General features: G+C 43.5%; 1 protein-coding gene across 1 annotated transcript in view; it reads left to right on the top strand.

Annotated features, from left to right (window-relative positions):
- Positions 1-1,726: 1,726 nt before the first annotated feature.
- The window catches only part of LOC106573085 (contactin-1a), a 127,148-nt gene continuing 108,239 nt past the window's right edge, over positions 1,727-20,635 (top strand). The window contains exon 1 of the mRNA XM_014147770.2: positions 1,727-1,866. The gene's annotated coding sequence lies outside the window, so the exon portion shown is untranslated. The remainder of the gene's footprint in view (positions 1,867-20,635) is intronic.

The following is a 20,635-nucleotide window of genomic DNA, read 5'->3' on the forward strand; positions in this document are numbered from 1 at the left end:
GCACTACGTTAAGGGGTAATTTTACTATTTTTTGTTGTTGTTGATATCCACCGTTATTCGGCCTATTTTTCGCAAATATGCCTCATAGCTATCCCATTGGCAAGCCAGTGTTTACTTCCTGGCAAAGTCTCAGCATCATGCAAAATGCTATGAAATGCCCCTTTAATGTGATGGTTTCCCCCTGCATCTCTATCTAATCGAAGGAGCTATTTCCTTGGGGGAGCTAGCTGATACAGTCAACAGAGGCTCTCACAACCCTAGGTCAGTGTACCACTAGTGTGTGTGTGTGTGTATGTGTGCGTGTGTGTGTTCACCACTGGGTGGGTGATACATAAAGTGAGAGTGCTTTTGTTCTAATAATCTGACACTAATGCCCTCTGTCTCCTCCCCTCCACCTGATATCCTTATGGCACCGTGGGGATTGTATCCCCGTCCTCACCTCCCACCAACCAGAACACACACACGAGCGCACACACGTCCCATGTGGATTTGGGTTTCAGGGATGGAGATACCTTGGGTTGAGTCCCAAAGGGGATCAGTAGAGGGTTAAATCATGACATCCCCCCTCTCCTCTTCAGACTCTTCACTCTGCTTCTCTTATACGTCTCCCTCCCCCATCTCTCTCTTTCTCTCACGCTCTCTGTCTCTCTCTCAGTCTCTCTTTCTCGCACTCTCTCTGTCTCTCACTCTCTCTTTCTCTCTCTGTCTCTGCCTCTCCACTTTCTTTACCACATATGTGACAATTACCTATTCTCTAGAAAGACAGTAGGGTGGTAGCTGTTTATGAGTCACCCTGGAGATTGATAGAAGACAATGCCATTCATATCCTACTGTATATACACTGCTATGTTTCTCAGATGAATGACAGTTATTCGAAAGATTGACATACAAATCTTGGATTACTGGAAGCAAAATATCCTTGAGGACCTTATATTTTATTCAATGTACACAGTCCCTGGACATTTTTTGAGCATGTCTTCATTGCTGATTTAAATGTTTTCACTGTAGGCCTAAGCATAAGCATTGGTACCAAAATATAATTGAGGGCCTTAAGTATCTTGTATACATTCACAGCAACGCAATGCTTGTAGACATGTTTTGAGGAGGTCATGTGGATTGGGATTTAACTTTTTTTAAATGACTAGTGACCTACTCTCTGTGAGCCTTGTTTGTCTCCGCTAATCTTGATTTGGAACAATGTGACAGTATGCATGACAACATGCGTGTCACCAAGGCCATTCACTTTACCTTAGGGCATAATGCATGATGGAGAAAATAAAAGCCTACATCTCTCTCATATCTCCAATCACGTAGACTGCTTCAGGCAATGTCGTTCTCACATTTTAAAATATATAATGATGCCTACACACTGGGCGCAAACTGGTTGAATCAACTTTATTTCCACGTAGTTTCAATGAAATTGGAATAGACGTTGGAATAGACGTGGAATAGACGTTGAATTGAAGTCTGTGCCCAGTGGTATGCTATTCAATATTAAAATAGGCTACTGCATTTTCTCATTGAAGTACTGACATCATCCAGGTACAGTTCATGTTTAGGCAAAATGAAAACGATACCATCACACTGCAGAATATGTCAAATAACACTTAGCTATGATCGATCCTCCGTTATGTGGTCAGATCTATTCTGTAATGAACACATATTTTGGACTGGGTGGCTCCTCCGTGTCGCCCAATGAAAGTTCCGTATAGCGCCCTCTATAGCCATCCGTCCAATCGAAGAGGAAAAGGCAGAAACGTAGCTGCCTGTCAGTTTCTTCCCTGCTCCTAGTTCCTGAGCACCCGGCGATGATCCAGGCGTGAGTCGTGAATATACACGGACGGACGGATCGTTCAGCTATTGCAGGTAAGAAGATGAGCAGCTTCAGCGATTCTATGTATTTAAAAAAAAAAAAAATCCCCCTAGAAAAGCCGTGTCTTTGCAGCACTGGGCAAAGCAAGGGGAATCAGTGTTGTTTACAATGATTGAGATGGGGACGAAGTGATGGAGCCTACCGCAATGCAGAATCGTGTACAATTTAGACAAGTTTGTGCATCTTGCATTCTCGCTCTATTATTCCCGACCGCAAAAACTGAGACTATACAGATGAATTTGAATGGATGCTGTTTGCACATTGATATAAAACGTTATTCTGGGTGACTTTGGTGGCATGCATTTTCCATGCACGGACAGACAAGACGGTGCGCTGGCTCCATGGTCTTGAAGGGAGGAATAGTGTGATTGCATTTGATCCACATTACGGATGATTAGCTACACACCTGTGTGCGTTGTTAATGAATGACATTCATCAAACCTTAAACATATAAAATAGCCTACCGGTGTAGCTTATCTATCCCTATACGTTAGGATATGGTTATTATAGACTAGGCAGCAGGATATCTCATGCTTCTCCTATTTTTTCCTAGTAATTGATTTAGAGACAGTCGGCGATTCACTGTAAACAGACCAATCACTGCAAGATGAACATTTGATTTATTATGAATTATCCGCAGCAGAAAATATAGGTCGCTGGGTTCATTAGTTGGAGCCCCAACAGACGGCGACAGCATATCACAGCATCATCAGGAAATCACCTCAACCACTAGAATGTCAGCCAGGTTGTCAGCCAAGGTACCATGTCATGGGCGTGTCTCCTGCCTGGGTTTTCGCAGTATTTTTGCTACTGAAGACTACACTGACGGCCCGAGTCTGTACTATAATAGATGAGGTATAAACGATTCAATATGACAGATGCAATGGACATGCTGGACTGTTGGCCAAGAGCCAATTCAACCCAACGTATTCAGTTTCATAAATCTGACATGAACTGTCAGAAGGATTTCATGGGACGCTTGTCATTTTGATAGGTTTCTGAATCCTATAAACTGGACTGCTAATGTAATGCATCGTCTGCTGTCCCGAGTCTGACCAAATTCTGACTTGGTGTATGAGGAATGATAAGGCTCCTCTGGGCTCTTGCTGCTGTATACCATAACAGACCTGGGTTGAAGTAGTATTTTTCTCTCGGATACTTCAGCTACTTGATTGAGCTTGCCTGGCACAATGGAAACAGTGTAATAGTCCCGAAAGTAAGTTAATATGATGTCAGTACATTTTTCCCTCGTTGCTTTGGAACAGTTTCAGCACAGTCAAAGCAGCCAGAGAAGCTATATGAGAAACACATTACATAACAGTCACTGGCCCTCCAAGACGTGTCTGGCTCTATCATGCATTTCAAATTTGCAGCCTCAGTGGAGTTGGAGCTGTCATTGGGTTTGGGGAGTCCTCTGTCAGTGTTTTTGTGACACAACTGAACCCAGAGATAGGTCCAGATAGGGCATCCTTTGAGAAAGGCTCACCAGCAGAAATGCCAGTAGCAAAGAAAAACATATTTCCTTCCATGTGCAACCGATCATGGGGCTCACTTAAACAACATTGCTTTGTATGCCTGTAGTCCTATTTTCTCCAACACTTTTCTCTTTCCTTCCGAATTACATGGATGAAGCCCCCATGCAGAATCAGATTTGTGTGGCACATCACATCTATATGCATTTCGCTACACCTGCAATAACATCTGCTAAATATGTTTATGTGACCAATAACATTTGATTTGATTTATATCTGTGACATTATCATGGTGTCGGTGAACCTCTTGAGTAGAGGAGACCAAATGCATTGGCTACACCAGTGGTTCCCAAACTTTTTATAGTCCCGTACCCCTTCAAACATTCAACCTCCAGCTGCGTACCTCCTCTAGCACCAGGGTCAGCGCACTCTCAGATGTTGTTTTCTGTCATCATTGTAAGCCTGCCACACACACACTATACAATACGTTTGTTAAACAAGAATGAGTGGCAGTTTTTGTCACAATTCTGCTCGTGGGAAGTGACAAGGAGCTCTTATACGACCAGGGCACAAATAATAATAATATAATAATAATAATCAATAATTCTGCTCTTTATTTAACCATCTTACATATAAAACCTTATTTTTTCATGGAAAATTGTGAATATCTCACCACAGGTTAATGAGAAGGGTGTGCTTGAAAGGATCCACATAACTCTGTAATGTCTGGTTGTATTGGAGAGAGTCTCAGTCTTAAATCATTTTCCACACACAGTCTGTGCCTGTATTTAGTTTTCATGCTAGTGAGGGCCGAGAATCCACTCTCACATAGGTACGTGGTTGCGAAGGGCATCAGTGTCTTAACAGCGTAATCTGCCAAGGCAGGGTACTCTGAGCACAGCCCAATCCAGAAATCTGGCAGTGGCTCCTGATTAAATTACATTTTCACAGAACCACTTGTTGCAATTTCGATGAGGCTCTCTTGTTCAGATATCGGTAAGTGTACTGGAGGCAGGGCATGAAAGGGATAACGAAGCCAGTTGTTTGTGTCATCCGTTTCGGGAAAGTACCTACGTAATTGCGTACCCAGCTCACTCAGGTGCTTCGCTATATCACATTTGACATTGTCCGTAAGCTTGAGTTCATTTGCACACAAAAAAATCATACAATGATGGAAAGACCTGTGTGTTGTCCTTGTTAATTCAGACAGAAAAGAGCTCCAACTTCTTAATCATAGCCTCAATTTTGTCCCGCACATTGAATATAGTTGCGGAGAGTCCCTGTAATCCTAGATTCAGATCATTCAGGCGAGAAAAAACAATCACCCAGATAGGCCGGTCGTGTGAAAATTATGGTCAGTAAAGAAAACTTTAAGCTCGTCTCTCAATTAAAAATAACGTGTCAATACTTTGCCCCTTGATAACCAGCGCACTTCTGTATGTTGTAAAAGCGTTACATTGTCACTGCCCATATCATTAGATAGTGCAGAAAATACACGAGAGTTCAGGGGCCTTGCTTTAACACGGTTAACCATTTTCACTGTAGTGTCCAAAACGTCTTTCAAGCTGTCAGGCATTCCCTTGGCAGCAAGAGTCTCTCGGTGGATACTGCAGTGGACCCAAGTGGCGTCGGGAGCAACTGCTTGCACGCGCGTTACCACTCCACTATGTCTCCCAGCAGCAGCTGTGTTTGGTTACAAACGGAACGTTAGCGGAATTCCCGCGAGAGAGTAACGATTAATGTGATTGGATGTTAATTATTTGACTAGGCTACCCGTATTTGACATTGTGTTGTTATTTCGCTGAACACTAGATGGTTTAATTTTATCTTTGGCAGTGAAACGAGGCTACTCCTTCGAGAAAAAAAACTCACTCAAATGTACAGCCCCGTCGGAAGATATAAATGGACTGTTTGAAAATGTGAAGGAAAAAAAACTACAATAAATAAAAAATAAAACATTTAAAAAATATATTTTTTTATTTATTTATTTATTTTTAAATGTAAATGACATTTTTATTTGGTGTACCCCGACGGCATGGCGCGTACCCCTGGGGATACGCATACCCCAGTTTGGGAATACCTGGGCTACACAATAGAGCTTGGCCCTGCTACAAAGTCTTGTCTATTATTCTGTCTTCTTGCCTATTAGGCATTATGCCAACCTCACAATTGCAACATCATCAAAACATGAACCATATGTGTATTTTCAGACTGCGATACTTTGAGTGTTGCTCTTTTTTTTGTAGGACTACTTCGGTTCAGAAATGTGGTGCTTTTTGTGTGATATTACTGAATTGGTACAGCTCCATAACAAATTGACTAACCCTCTTAGTCTTAAATCAGTGATTTAGAAAGCAGGGAAGTTGAATTCCTGGATGGCTGCCATTTGAGATTAAAGTCATTCCAAGGACTTTTTGTGAGATTTGATTTGTCCCAAGATATCCCTCCCCAAATCCAAGCTTTCCAAAGGCCCTAGGGAGTCAAAGCATTAGCTGGTCAGAGAACTCATATAGTCGGTTTTTGAGATCTGGGTTTGATAATGAAGGTACTCTGGGTCTGGGACTCAGAGTGACTGGCAGCCCTGGTATTTGACATCAGCAGGGGGTAGATTGTTAGGCAATGTTTATTTGGTCACGTGGAAAGCAATGTTGGCCACTCTCAAAGAAAGACATCTCCAGAATTTTAAGCCCATCTGAATGTTTTTCAAAATGAACACACTTACTCAAGAGACTAAGGATATAAGCAAACTCACACACTAGGCTTGGGTGGTATCCAGATTGTTACACCGGGATATACGGTAATACCGGCACTGAACGCAGGCGCCGCTGTTTTCAAACCCCACTGATACTCTTTAATCTGAAAGTTAGCATTGTTAACATGTACATGTAAAATCCCATAGAGAATGCTAACCAAATGCTAACGAGCGCATTGCAAACATTTTGTACAGTTTCTGACCTAAACTGTATAAGTATACAAATAAATAACACCTTAATTGGGCTTGTGGTAATGGCTGGAGCAGAATAGGTGGAATGGTATCCATATTTCTATTTAGCTAGGCAAGTCAGTTAAGAACAAATTCTTATTTACAATGACGGCCTAGGAACAGGCCTTGTTCAGGGGCAGAACGACAAATTTTTACCTTGGGGATTCGATCTAGCAACCTTTTGGTTACTGGCCATACGCCCTAACCACTAGGCTACCTGCCGCCATGTTTGATACCATTCCATTTGCTCCATTGCAGCCATTATTATGAGCCATCCTCCCCTCAGCAGCCTCCACTGCTACTCCCAGTGTGCTGCATGCAAAAAAAATAATATTAGCCAGCAAGGTTCTTGATCCAGGAGGGGATTCTCTTCTAACCACTTAGCTAACTAGCTACTAAATTAGCAAACTAAATGCAAAACTGTGGAGCATTCAGCACATTTTAGACAGTTAACTTAATAGTTGTAAGATATCTAGCTGGCAAACATTTAGTTGTGAAGTCCATACTGTAACTAGATCACCTGGTGCATTCTGCACAACAGTGAGTGACTCACAAGGCTCCGGTCTCTTGTCGCTGTGTGCTTGTAAACAAACACCACGTGACACTTGACTGGGGACTACCATAAGCTTCATAATAATGTGACAGGTGAAAGGAAGAATACAATGTTCTTTATCTCCTAACGTATTGCACAAGATGATTGCTGGTATTTACTTAAAAAGTAGCTACAAATATTAAAATGAAATATGGTATTAACGGTATTGATGGTATTGAAAAACCATCCCAGTATACGGTATATACGGTATACTGCCCAAGCCTAACACACACACACACACACACACACACACACACACACACACACACACACACACACACACACACACACACACACACACACACACACACACACACACAGACAAACAGACCCCCACCCCCACACACAGCTCTAAGCCTAAGTGCTGTAACGATGGGGCAAAACCCCTTTCCCCTTTCCTTATCCCGCTGACAAACATGTGACGCTCTTGTCTTGATGGTCTCTTCAGATTGCTCAGAAATTTCACCAAACCTCCATCAATAAAGAGAGGACCACTAATGGTACCGCTAGCTGGCTAGCTTTGTGAGAGAGACATGACGTCTTCTTCTGCCTCTTCTTCTGTTTGCTCGGAGACAGACCCCTCCTCTGTTCAATCCAGAGGGGGAGAAAGGCCCTCAGTCCGTCCCTACTGCCTTCTCTGTGCTCTCTCTCTCATCTTTGTATGTGTTTAGTCCCTACTGCCATCTCTGTCAGTGCCGCAGGCCTGTCATTCTCTACGTCTGTGGGTTGTCCTTCTCGCTCATGTATCAGAAGGGTTGGTCCATTTAGTTATTTGTTCAAACCCAGAGAGAGAGAGAGAAATAAGGTCGTCAGTTTGTCCCCACTGCTATCTCTGTATGCGTATTGTCCCCACTGCCGATATGTACTGTATGGTAGTGATGTGCGGGTTGACTCATAACCCGTTGTCCCCGCAGTTATATCCGCAGGGCAGGGGGGTTTAGTATCATGAAATATTGTGTGGATGAAGGGTGGGCAGATTGAATAAAGAGAAAACAAGACCTTAAAAAAATATATGAATGTATAATTCTTGTGCAATTTATATTTGTAGGATACATGGAAGTTTTTCTTTCATTATTTCAGGCTATCTGGCATTAGTGCGTAAGCTTATGGCCTATCTACATGTGTGCCAAATAGCCTACAAGCCAGTCTCCAAATGTTTTTGGGAATGGGCAGAAAAGTTAACGTCGATCCTCAGAGGCAAAAATGACAATATCGGCGTTTAATTCACTAAAAGAAAAGCTGTGAAATGGAGAGTTGAAACTAAAGAGAAGGGAGGGCCAGAAAAGTAATGTTTGGGAAAATATTTGTTGAAGTGGTAAGAGAGGATGATAGCAGTGTTGTGATGTGATGATTGTGAGGCGCTATACAAATTCAACAGCCACAAGACGGGGACTTAAAATAGGCCTATGGCACGTCAAGGGGAATGTAGCCTACTGTTCAGATGAGTTAAATGGAAACTGAAATCTGGACACTGACTATAGGTTTATAACCTCTCACATATTGTAGCATTAATATGAACTCCTGCAGAATTAAGCATTTCATGCAGTAAAATTATACACCAAAAGTAAGCTACATTTTGACTCAGGAACAGGAGTGGATAAATATGATTTCTTTCTTTCAGCATCTTGAGAGAATGTGAATGCCTGTAGAGGTGCTGTCTTTATCAGCATCATAAAGCTGATAGTATTTTAATCATATATAATATGCATCCAAGTCGAACAGAAATCTAATCAGAAACATGTTGGGTCGTTTTCACAGCTTTCTTTACAACCGGTCAAACTGATGTCATTTGAACATTTTGCAGAGAAAATCTTGCATTTTATCCCCGGTCCCTAAACGTCTTTGCTCCGTGAAAGAAGCAGAGATGACAGAGAAAACTTGATCAATGTCAGAATGAATGTTTCAATCTAGTTATCTATCTATTACATTATAATGTTGAGCAAGGGTTTATTTAGTCTTCTATGGCAGCATATAGGCTAATGACAGAAGATAATCTGCATGTAGCCTATTTAATTATAGACAAGTTGACTAACAAATAGCCTACCAAAAAGTTAAAAATTATAAGCAGAGACATATCTAAATCCTGTGCTCGCTGTAAAAAAAAAATCTAGATTTGCAGGTTAGGGTAGGGGGCGGGCCTCAGATCTTCACTTTATCACATACAGTCAGGCGGGTTGCGGATGGGTTATTAGCAATTGCGGGTGGATGCGGGTAAACAAAACGCTGACCCACACACCACTACTGTATGTGCTACAGGCTTGTCATTCTCTCTCTGTATGGGTTCTCCTCAACCCCACTTTTCCTATCGCCACCCCCACAGGGAGGCCAAATGATGGTTTGCGGCTTTGAATTCAGATAACATTTTTGGTGGCACTTCTGTGTTGCCTAGTGCCTACCTGTGTCCAATGATTTCAGCTGCTTTAGTTTGTTGCCAGGGCTTAGAAGGGCTAGTTGTTATCTTTAAGTGATCACTTATTTTCAAGGCACTGAACTTGAAGAGGTAAATCGGTGCATTTAGTGTGTGTTTTAGTGTTTGTGTGGATGTGTGACTTCCAGCCCTGCAGCCTTTAATGTGTCCACACATCTCTATTTTCAGTATGATAGGTAACGTAGCTCTGCAGAGTGGGACTATGATAGGTAACGTAGCCCTGCAGAGGAGTGGGACTATGATAGGTAACGTAGCCCTGCAGAGTGGGACTATGATAGGTAACGTAGCCCTGCAGAGGAGTGGGACTATGATAGGTAACGTAGCCCTGCAGAGGAGTGGGACTATGATAGGTAACGTAGCCCTGCAGAGGAGTGGGACTATGACAGCTAACATAGCCCTGCAGAGGAGTGGGACTATTATAGGTAACGTAGCCCTGCAGAGGAGTGGGACTATGATAGGTAACGTAGCCCTGCAGAGGAGTGGGACTATGACAGCTAACATAGCCCTGCAGAGGAGTGGGACTATGATAGGTAACGTAGCCCTGCAGAGGAGTGGGACTATGATAGGTAACATAGCCCTGCAGAGGAGTGGGACTATGATAGGTAACGTAGCCCTGCAGAGGAGTGGGACTATGATAGGTAACGTAGCCCTGCAGAGTGGGACTATGATAGGTAACGTAGCCCTGCAGAGTGGGACTATGATAGGTAACATAGCCCTGCAGAGGAGTGGGACTATTATAGGTAACGTAGCCCTGCAGAGTGGGACTATGATAGGTAACGTAGCCGTGCAGAGTGGGACTATGATAGGTAACGTAGCCCTGCAGAGGAGTGGGACTATGATAGGTAACGTAGCCCTGCAGAGTGGGACTATGATAGGTAACATAGCCCTGCAGAGTGGGACTATGACAGGTAACATAGCCCTGCAGAGGAGTGGGACTATGATAGGTAACTTAGCCCTGCAGAGGAGTGGGACTATGATAGGTAACGTAGCCCTGCAGAGTGGGACTATGATAGGTACCGTATCCGTGCAGAGTGGGACTATGACAGGTAACATAGCCCTGCAGAGGAGTGGGACTATGATAGGTAACGTAGCCCTGCAGAGTGGGACTATGATAGGTAACATAGCCCTGCAGAGGAGTGGGACTATGATAGGTAACGTAGCCCTGCAGAGGAGTGGGACTATGATAGGTAACACAGCCCTGCAGAGGAGTGGGACTATGATAGGTAACGTAGCCCTGCAGAGGAGTGGGACTATGATAGGTAACGTAGCCCTGCAGAGGAGTGGGACTATGATAGGTAACGTAGCCCTGCAGAGGAGTGGGACTATGATAGGTAACACAGCCCTGCAGAGGAGTGGAACTACGATAGGTAACGTAGCCCTGCAGAGGAGTGGGACTATGATAGGTAACGTAGCCCTGCAGAGGAGTGGGACTATGATAGGTAACGTAGCCCTGCAGAGTGGGACTATGATAGGTAACATAGCCCTGCAGAGTGGGACTATGACAGGTAACATAGCCCTGCAGAGGAGTGGGACTATGATAGGTAACTTAGCCCTGCAGAGGAGTGGGACTATGATAGGTAACGTAGCCCTGCAGAGTGGGACTATGATAGGTAACGTATCCGTGCAGAGTGGGACTATGACAGGTAACATAGCCCTGCAGAGGAGTGGGACTATGATAGGTAACGTAGCCCTGCAGAGTGGGACTATGATAGGTAACATAGCCCTGCAGAGGAGTGGGACTATGATAGGTAACGTAGCCCTGCAGAGGAGTGGGACTATGATAGGTAACATAGCCCTGCAGAGGAGTGGGACTATGATAGGTAACGTAGCCCTGCAGAGGAGTGGGACTATGATAGGTAACGTAGCCCTGCAGAGGAGTGGGACTATGATAGGTAACGCAGCCCTGCAGAGGAGTGGGACTATGATAGGTAACTTAGCCCTGCAGAGGAGTGGGACTATGATAGGTAACGTAGCCCTGCAGAGGAGTGGGACTATTATAGGTAACGTAGCCCTGCAGAGTGGGACTATGATAGGTAACTTAGCCCTGCAGAGGAGTGGGACTATGATAGGTAACATAGCCCTGCAGAGGAGTGGGACTATGATAGGTAACGTAGCCCTGCAGAGGAGTGGGACTATGATAGGTAACGCAGCCCTGCAGAGGAGTGGGACTATGATAGGTAACGTAGCCCTGCAGAGGAGTGGGACTATGATAGGTAACGTAGCCCTGCAGAGGAGTGGGACTATGATAGGTAACGTAGCCCTGCAGAGGAGTGGGACTATGATAGGTAACGTAGCCCTGCAGAGGAGTGGGACTATGATAGGTAACGTAGCCCTGCAGAGGAGTGGGACTATGATAGGTAGCATAGCCCTGCAGAGGAGTGGGACTATGATAGGTAACGTAGCCCTGCAGAGGAGTGGGACTATGATAGGTAACGCAGCCCTGCAGAGGAGTGGGACTATGATAGGTAACGCAGCCCTGCAGAGGAGTGGGACTATGATAGGTAACGTAGCCCTGCAGAGGAGTGGGACTATGATAGGTAACGTAGCCCTGCAGAGGAGTGGGACTATGATAGGTAACGTAGCCCAGCAGAGGAGTGGGACTATGATAGGTAACGCAGCCCAGCAGAGGAGTGGGACTATGATAGGTAACGCAGCCCTGTAGAGGAGTGGGACTATGATAGGTAACGTAGCCCTGCAGAGGAGTGGGACTATGATAGGTAACGTAGCCCTGCAGAGGAGTGGGACTATGATAGGTAACGTAGCCCTGCAGAGGAGTGGGACTATGATAGGTAACGTAGCCCTGCAGAGGAGTGGGACTATGATAGGTAGCATAGCCCTGCAGAGGAGCGGGACTATGATAGGTAACATAGCCCTGCAGAGGAGTGGGACTATGATAGGTAACATAGCCCTGCAGAGGAGTGGGACTATGATAGGTAGCGTAGCCCTGCAGAGGAGCGGGACTATGATAGGTAACGTAGCCCTGCAGAGGAGTGGGACTATGATAGGTAACGTAGCCCTGCAGAGGAGTGGGACTATGATAGGTGACGTAGGCCTGCAGAGGAGTGGGACTATGATAGGTAACGTAGCCCTGCAGAGGAGTGGGACTATGATAGGTAACGCAGCCCTGCAGAGGAGTGGGACTATGATAGGTAACGTAGCCCTGCAGAGGAGTGGGACTATGATAGGTAACGTAGCCCTGCAGAGGAGTGGGACTATGATAGGTAACGTAGCCCTGCAGAGGAGTGGGACTATGATAGGTAACGTAGCCCTGCAGAGGAGTGGGACTATGATAGGTAACGTAGCCCTGCAGAGTGGGACTATGATAGGTAACGTAGCCCTGCAGAGGAGTGGGACTATGATAGGTAACGTAGCCCTGCAGAGGAGTGGGACTATGATAGGTAACATAGCCCTGCAGAGGAGTGGGACTATGATAGGTAACGTAGCCCTGCAGAGTGGGACTATGATAGGTAACTTAGCCCTGCAGAGGAGTGGGACTATGATAGGTAACGTAGCCCTGCAGAGGAGTGGGACTATGATAGGTAACGTAGCCCTGCAGAGGAGTGGGACTATGATAGGTAACGTAGCCCTGCAGAGTGGGACTATGATAGGTAACATAGCCCTGCAGAGGAGTGGGACTATGATAGGTAACGTAGCCCTGCAGAGGAGTGGGACTATGATAGGTAACGTAGCCCTGCAGAGGACTGGGACTATGATAGGTAACATAGCCCTGCAGAGGAGTGGGACTATGATAGGTAACGTAGCCCTGCAGAGTGGGACTATGATAGGTAACTTAGCCCTGCAGAGGAGTGGGACTATGATAGGTAACGTAGCCCTGCAGAGGAGTGGGACTATGATAGGTAACGCAGCCCTGCAGAGGAGTGGGACTATGATAGGTAACGTAGCCCTGCAGAGGAGTGGGACTATGATAGGTAACGTAGCCCTGCAGAGGAGTGGGACTATGATAGGTAACATAGCCCTGCAGAGGAGTGGGACTATGATAGGTAACATAGCCCTGCAGAGGAATGGGACTATGATAGGTAACATAGCCCTGCAGAGGAGTGGGACTATGATAGGTAACATAGCCCTGCAGAGGAGTGGGATATAAAATACAACAGTCAGGAAAGGCGATCAGCTTTTTTTACGATATCAAAGTCCCATTGAAATTTATATTCTTCGTTCTCAATATCACAAGGCGGTTTGAAAGTGATATTTGTCATTTACTGGTTATAGACTGATATAGACTGACTTTATGGATAACAGTTTTTAGGTGAAATGACTTTATAAAGGAATAATGCATCACAATCAGAATACCTGAGGAAGATTTGTTACAATGTCATGTAATTGTATGTCATGTGTCTTTTTGGCATTGAAGCTCGTAAAATGTGTGTGCGTGTGTGTGTGTGCGTTCCCCAGTCCTCATCAGTGTGATTCTGTTTGCTGATAAAGCGCTGAGACTTCCTCGGTCATATAGAGGTAGTCCCTCCAAGTTGTCTATCTGCCAACGAGACGTCTCATTCTACATCAGATTGCCGCCTTTCATTAAGATAATGCTCCATTAGACAAAGAGGACCTTTGGGAAATTGACTCCATATCTGCCTCCATTGTCGCTTTCATAGGGTAAATAAGATGACATTGATGAATGTCAGATACGTCTGGTGCTGTATTGGCTGAATGTATTGGTACAACAACAAAAAAGGGTTCCAAAAGGGTTCTTCGGCTGTCCTCATAGGAGAACCCTTTTTGGTTCCATGTAGAACCCCTTTTGGTTCCATGTAGAACCCTTTTTGGTTCCAGGTAAAACTATTTTGGGTTCCATATAGAACACTTTGTGCAAAGGGTTTTACATGGAACCCAAAAGGGTTGTATCGGGAACAAAAAGGGTTCTACCTGGAAACAAAAAGGCTTCTTCAAAGGGTACCCCTGTTTTAGGTTCTAGTTAGTACCTTTTCTTCTGAGAGTGTAGAGGGGTTGATGGTAACTGATACATGTGTTTGTCTAGTAGGCCTATATCACTCATAGGACACATCCCCAAATGTCACCCTATTCCCTTTATAGTACACTACTTTTGACCAAGGACCATAGGGATTTGGTCAAAAGTAGTGCACTGTTTAGGGAATAGGGGGACATTTGGAATGCAACCATATAGAAGTAGTGATGAAATCATGTTATAATAATTATAATCAATTATTGATGACTCTATAGTCCATTCGAACCACCCCATTCAATACAATACAGTAAAAGAGCCTTGCTTTTCTATAACATCTTAATGCAAACATCAGATGATGATGATTGTTGGTGACTTCATACAGTATTTGGGTTTGTAACTGACTGTTGGTTGTACAGTACTATGAGTTGGTAAAAGAGCATTGCTTTCCATAACATCTTCATGCAAACATCACCAGACTTGGACTGTTGGTTGTACAGTACCTTATATTTGGGTTTGTAACTGGGTTAAATTTGACAGAGGATTGAACCTCTCTGATTCGTCGCTTGACTTCCTATGTAGATATTTTTAGCTTTAACAATACAAAGTACATCTTTGGGAAGTAGATCTCTCTCTCTCTCTCTCTCTCTCTCTCTCTCTCTCTCTCTCTCTCTCTCTCTCTCTCTCTCTCTCTCTCTCTCTCTCTCTCTCTCTCTCTCTCTCTCTCTCTCTCTCTCTCTCTCTCTCTCTCTCTCTCTCTCTCTCTCTCTCTCTCTCTCTCTCTCTCTCTCTCTCTCTCTCTCTCTCTCTCTCTCTCTCTCTCTCTCTCTCTATATATATATATATATATATATATATATATATATATATATATATATATATATATATATATACATACATATACAGTGGGGGGAAAAAGTATTTGATCCCATGCTGATTTTGTACGTTTGCCAATTTATAACATTTCTGACATGCGTTTTTCTGGATATTTTTGTTGTTATTCTGTCTCTCACTGTTCAAATAAACCTACCATTAAAATTATTGACTGATCCTTTCTTTGTCAGTGGGCAAACGTACAAAATCAGCAGGGGATCAAATACTTTATATATATATATATATAAAAAGCGAAACATGGAAAATTAAACTTTAACTAACTTATAACTAAATAACTGTCATCTTCTCCATTACATCAGTACAACAACTACCATCACCATTACTACTACCACCACCACCATCATCATCATCATCATTAAACTGCTATCATTGCCATCACCCTACTACCCATTCCACTACTATTTGGAATGATAATCACAACAATAATAATAACAATAAGTACGTTAGTATTTACTATGCACATGTTATTATCCAGTATCCCTCAGCCTATGGCAGGTAAGTACATATTTGGCTGCAAGAGGAGCCATTGCTCCTTCACCCATGAGTATTTTTAGTTTTTCATCTGGGTTTAATAAGTTAAATTTGGAATAAATGTAGTCATTTCTGTGGATAATGAATCTTTTGGTGAGGAATATTTCTCACAGTAAAGGAGAAAGTGCATCTCTGTTTCTACCTCCCCTGTCGTGCAGTGACCACATACACGCTCCTCTTTGGGTAGCCATGTCTTTTTATGTCTGCCGGTTTCTATTGCCAATCGGTGGTCACTCAGTCTGTACTTGGTAAGGATATGTCTCTGCTTCGTATCTCTGACAGAGTAGAGATAATCAGATAGCAATTTAGTCGGCTTTGGGATTTTGTTTCGTTTTTCCAATGTTGTAAATATGAGTCCTTTGATTGGTTCATAATTTTGTTTATTGGAAATATTTATTTCGAAGCAGTGCTGGTGTCAGCTTGGTTGGTTAGTCCAACACCAGCTGACCGAGAGGGCTCATTTCTGGGCTCAGCTCTTGGATTTGAAGTGCTTTAAATTGCAGACTTGAATTTAGATGTAGCCAACATTTTAATGATATTTTCTGTATTTTCACTGGAAAGCGGCCCAATTCTGCGCTACATGCATTAGTTGGTGTATTTCTCTGGACAGAATTCCAGAGAAATTCTGTATTTTCCAACAGAATTCTGCATGTAGGGCTTCAATTGGATGCTTGTCCCACATTTTAAAGTCCAGTTTATTGAGTGGCCCCCAAACCTCACTTCCGTAAAGAGCTATTGGTAGGATTACACTGTCAAATATTTTGTTCCAAATTCTAATTGGAATGTTGATTTTGAATAATTTCATTTTTATTGCGTACAATGCCCTGCAGGCTTTTTCTTTGAGTGCGTTCACTGCCATACGAGTTTCCCGATGCAGATATGGTCAGACCAAGGTATGAGTATTTTTTTGTGTGTTCAATTATGGTGTTGTTCAGGGTGACTTTATATGAGTGTTTCTGATATCTCTTTTTTGGAGGGAAAATCGTAATTTTCGTTTTTATTTTTATTTACTGCCAGGGCCCAATTATCTCAATATTGCTTTAGAATGTTAAGGTTCTGTTGAAGACCTTATTTGGTTGGTGACAGAAGTACCAAATCATCAGCATATAGCAGGTATTTTACCTCTGTGTCAAATAGTGTGAGTTCTGGGGCTGGAGAATGGTCCAACATGTCTGCTAATTCTTTTATATAAATGTTGAAAAGATTTGAACTCAAACTGCAGCCTTGTCTCACCCCTCAATGTTGTGAAAATAATTCTGGTCTTTGGTTTTTGATTTTTATTGCTCATTTGTTTTCTGTGTGCATACATTTTATTAAGTCATACACCTTACCACCAAGCCCACTTTGGAGAATTTGATAGAATATCCCTTTGTGCTTTTTTAAAGTCAATAAAGCAAGCAAAGATTTTGCCCTCTTTTTTTTGGTGGACGTGTTTATTAATTAGTGTGTGTAAGGTGTATATATGGTCAGTAGTACGATGGTTGGGGAGAAAGCCAATTTGACATTTACTTATTACATTTTTTTCTTGAAGAAAAGTTTGAATTCTTGAATTCAAAACGCTACAGAAAACTTTTCCGAAGTTGCTGTTTACGCAAATTCCCCTGTAATTATTATTGGTGTCTGATTTGTCTCCGCTTTTGTGGATAGGGAAGATGAGCCCCTGGTTTCTAGACATCAGGAAAGCAGCCAGAAGTTAATACCATGTTAAACAATTTGAGCACTGCATTTTGCAACTCAGGAGTGCTGTTTTTCAGCATTTCATTTCTGATGTTATCTCTCTCAAGCCCCTATTCTCACACACACACACACACACACACACACACACACACACACACACACACACACACACACACACACACACACACACACACACACACACACACACACACACACACACACACACACACACACAAGGCTTGGCTCAACTATTTTAAATTTCCTTCTCTGACAACTTAAAAAGCAATTCTGTTCTACAAATAGCTCATTATATTTTGGTCACTATAGCCCGATGTTAAAGAGGTTATGCTCCATAACAATGATAAGAAGGAAAAGTGACTGCTCTGATAAAGTCAACAGGGTCAAGCTTTTTTTGTTGTCTAATTAGTTGGTCAAGTTTAAGTCTCCTAATGTGGATGATATGGACATGTTAATTAACATCGTGCTTAAAGTGTTAAAGTGCCAGTTGACCCATGTGTATTAGCTTAGCATTTGACGGAGCAGAAAGATCACGTTACATTACACTGGCTGTGTGGGCTGTATTCTCAATGGGGAGGCTGGAACCATCTGTTTAGCTGGATATCATAGGCCTAGATTTAGTTCAATACATTGTCAAAACAGAATATATTTGGAAAATGCACATTTAGGTTATTTATATCAAAATGCACCAAATGCACAAAGAGTTACATAAATCCTGATGAGTAGTGGGACCTCAAATTGTTTCTGTTCTCATATATTGGCAGTCACAGTGTCACAAAAATGTTATAAACACAAGCAGATGATCTGTTGAATGTTGAATCCTGGTCTAAATATTATGCGGCTAACAAACCTAGGCAGAAATATGAACGGTTACTTTTCTCACACTTTTCTCACATAGGTTCTTCAGCTGATTAGTGGTTTGTGGGTTTGGATGGATGGATGGATAAATCCTTCTCTTTGGTATTGCCAACTCTATTCAAACACTAGTCACATCCCACTGGGCACAGACAGACATCAGTTTTTGCCCAGTGGGATACCTCATCTCTGCTGTTGAGATATGATAATTGATCCAGCCACCCACCCTACACCAGAGCCAATATCTGACATTGTTTTCGAGCTTAGAATGGCTCCTGGTGTGTGATCCTACTCTGAAAGGCTTTGTGAATACAGGCCCTGATGTGTTCCTGTAATGTTCTAGCCTATTTAGATAAACCCTAATCCCTCTTTACTAATCTGTCCTCATTATCATGTACACATGCATATTCAACAGTGCTTTCTATTCTCTTATTCGGAGATGGAACAGAGATACTTCCATTAAAATACTAAGTAATTAAAAGAATAAAAAAATCACCATCAAAATCCGTCAGTATAATCTAGAGATATCTGTTTTTTTGCATGGGCTGCGTCTCAATTAAATCAAATCAAAGTGTTTTTTTGTCACGTGCGCCGAATACAACAGGTGTAGACCTTACAGTGAAATGCTTACTTACAGGCCCTAACCAACAGCGCAATTAAAAAAAAGGTATTAGGTGAACAATAGATAAGTAAAGAAATAAAAAACAACAGTAAAAAGACAGTGAAAAATAACAGTAGCGAGGCTATATACAGGCACCGGTTAGTCGAGTTAATTGAGGTAGTATGTACATGTAGGTATGGTTAAAGTGACTATGCATATATGATAAACAGAGAGTAGCAGTAGCGTAAAAGAGGGGTTGGCGGGTGGCGCTACACAATGCAGATTGTCCGAGTAGCCAATGTGCGGGGGCACCAGTTAGTCGGGCTAATTGAGGTAGTATGTACATGAATGTATAGTTAAAGTGACTATGCATCATGATAAACAGAGTAGCAACAGCGTAAAAGAGGGGTTGGGGGTCACAATACAAATAGTACGGGTAGCCATTTGATTACCTGTTCAGGAGTCTTATGGCTTAGGGGTAAAAGCTGTTGAGAAGCCTTTTGGTCCTAGACTTGGCGCTCCGGTACCGCTTGCCAGTACTGCTGGGGTCTTTGCCAATTTTTAGGGCCTTCCTCTCACACTGCCTGATGTAGAGGTCCTGAATGGCAGGCAGTTTAACCCCAGTGATGTACTGGGCTGTACGCACTACCCTCTGTAGTACCTTGTGGTCGGAGGCCAGCAGTTGCCGTACCAGGCAGTGATGCAACCAGTCAGGATGCTCTCAATGTTGCAGCTGTAGAACCTTTTGAGGATCTGAGGACCCATGCCAAATCTTTTTCGTTTCCTGAGGGGGGAGTAGGCTTTGTCGTGCCCTCTTCACGACTGTCTTGGTGTGTTTGGACCATTCTAGTTTGTTGGTGATGTGGACACCAAGGAACTTGAAGCTCTCAACCTGGTCCACTACAGCGCCGTCGATGAGAATGGGGGCGTGCTCAGTCCTCCTTTTCCTGTAATTCATAATCATATCCTTAGTCTTGGTTATGTTGAGGGATAGGTTGTTATTCTGGCACCACCCGGCCAGGTCTCTGACCTCCTCCCCATAGGCTGGCTCGTTGTTCTCTGTGATCAGGCCTACCACTGTTGTGTCGTCTGCAAACTTAATGATGGTGTTGGAGTCATGCCTGGCCACGCAGTCGTGGGTGAACAGGGAGTACAGGAGGGGACTGAGCACGCACCCCTGAGGGGCTCCAGTGTTGAGGATCAGCGTGGCAGATGTGTTGCTACCTACCCTCACCACCTGGGGGCGGCCCGTCAGGAAGTCCAGGATCCAGTTGCAGAGGGAGGTGCTTAGTCCCAGGATCCTTAGCTTAGTGATGAGCTTTGAGGGTACAATGGTGTTGAACGCTGAGCTGTAGTCAATGAATAGCATTCTCACGTAGGTGTTCCTTGTGTTCCTTGTCTAGGTGGGAAACGGCAGTGTGGAGTGCAGTAGAGATTGCATCATCTGTGGATCTGTTTGGGCGGTATGCAAATTGGAGTGGGTCTAGGGTTTCTGGGATAATGGTGTTGATATGAGCCATTTGCAGCCTTTCAAAGCACTTCATGGCTACGGATGTGAGTGCTACGAGTCTGTAGTCATTTAGGCAGGTTGCCTTAGTGTTCTGGGGCACAGGGACTATGGTGGTTTGCTTGAAAAATGTTGGTATTACAGACTCAATCAGGGACATGTTCACAGTCGTCCGGAACAGCTGATGCTCTCATGCATGCCTCAATGTTACTTTCCCCGAAGCGAGCATAGAAATGATTTAGCTCGTCTGATAGGCTCGTGTCACTGGGCAGCTCGCTGC

The sequence above is a fragment of the Salmo salar genome, chromosome ssa16, assembly GCF_905237065.1.
Source record: "Salmo salar chromosome ssa16, Ssal_v3.1, whole genome shotgun sequence".
NCBI classification, from domain to species: domain Eukaryota; kingdom Metazoa; phylum Chordata; class Actinopteri; order Salmoniformes; family Salmonidae; genus Salmo; species Salmo salar.